Source organism: Elephantulus edwardii, unplaced genomic scaffold (genome assembly GCF_000299155.1).
Source record: "Elephantulus edwardii isolate Elephantulus edwardi_28Jun2011 unplaced genomic scaffold, EleEdw1.0 scaffold00025, whole genome shotgun sequence".
NCBI classification, from domain to species: domain Eukaryota; kingdom Metazoa; phylum Chordata; class Mammalia; order Macroscelidea; family Macroscelididae; genus Elephantulus; species Elephantulus edwardii.
In genome coordinates this window covers 21,965,858-21,967,294 of record NW_006399775.1, presented here as the reverse complement: position 1 = coordinate 21,967,294, position 1,437 = coordinate 21,965,858, and positions in this window count along the sequence as shown.

The window sequence follows — 1,437 nt, the reverse complement described above, 5'->3', positions numbered from 1 at the left end:
ACACACATACATATATATTTTATTACATAATAATTTTGTTTGCTGATGATTTTCATGGAACTTCAGAGAACACTTTGCTTCAATATGAGTTTCTGTGACCAATGCTTTAAAGACCCAGGATTATAGGTTATCATCTCTACTATAAAGAAATCAAGAGAGAAGTTACTTACCTCGAAAATATCCCCAGAAATCTTAAATCGGATAGGAATCTGATAAAATGTAAATAAAATGTCAACAATTTAACAACAAAAAGAAAATTTTAGAAAAGTGAACAAACGCCTTAAAAAGACCTTTTCCGAGGTTGTTGTATGCCATTGAATTCCCTGAAGTTCTTAGTGACCCTATGTACAATAGCTTCGAACACTGCCCTGTCCTGAGCTAGTCTCACTGACTTCAACACAGCTACCTCCATAATACCAGTTACTGTGTCAATCCATCTCATCTGGGGTTCTCCTCTCCTGCACTGTTACTCCATCTTTTCAAGCATAATGTCTTTTTCCAAAGACTAGTCTTTCCTGGCCTTGCAACAGGCTGTAGTAGATCTTCCCTGGAAGAGTTTTGGGAGCCCATTGAGGGTGTATTTGCATTATCTAACATCATGATTATCAACCGAGGACTTGATGTTTGTATAGGGCTGTGTGTGTTCATGTGTGTAAAATGTACATACGTATGATCTGGACATCTCTTACCCTTTCTTTCAACTAGTTGTCCTGGCAAACTCCCAACTACCTTTGCTTCTTTAATACCTTATGCATAGTAGCAACCTTGACACTATTTGCCAAAAGAATAGGTAAATAGCAATACAGATATGCCAGCTGTTGTATATTGTAAAATTAATAAATTGACTTTCTTCTAATTTAACAGTAACTGCCAGATTTTCTCCTTGCTATATGTTTGTTAAGCTGCTGTAATAACTAGGGACTACTGCTAGCATAAGAATGTCATACAAATCAATGTTATTGTACAACATCTTGCCTTTTGGCTTTTATTTCAGGACTCCTGAAGTCTGATTTCAAATAGATCATTTATATTTGCACATTTTTTTATAGTTTTCATAATGAAAATTCAATCCTTTACCATTGCTATATTTGTACTCTGCTTTTATAAGCAAGGCTCTGTTGAGGATTAGTTGCTCCAAGTAGGAGTATAAATTGCTTAGTGCACTAAAAAGGCATTACTTTTCATGATGCAAATGTTTTATTTGCATTTTAAAGCTCTTGCAAAACTCTTTTAGCCATAATTTTCTTAATATGTTTCTAAATTTTGAGTTTTGGTGAGACAGACATTTATTTTTTTAGTACCATTAGTATTTATAATAACTAAGAATATTATCTAATAAACAATATTATAGGAAGAGTGACTAAAAGTATAAAGGGAAGAGTAGCGATGGGGGCCATTCAAAATTCCACTACTTTAATAAATCAACTATTTTCAGGT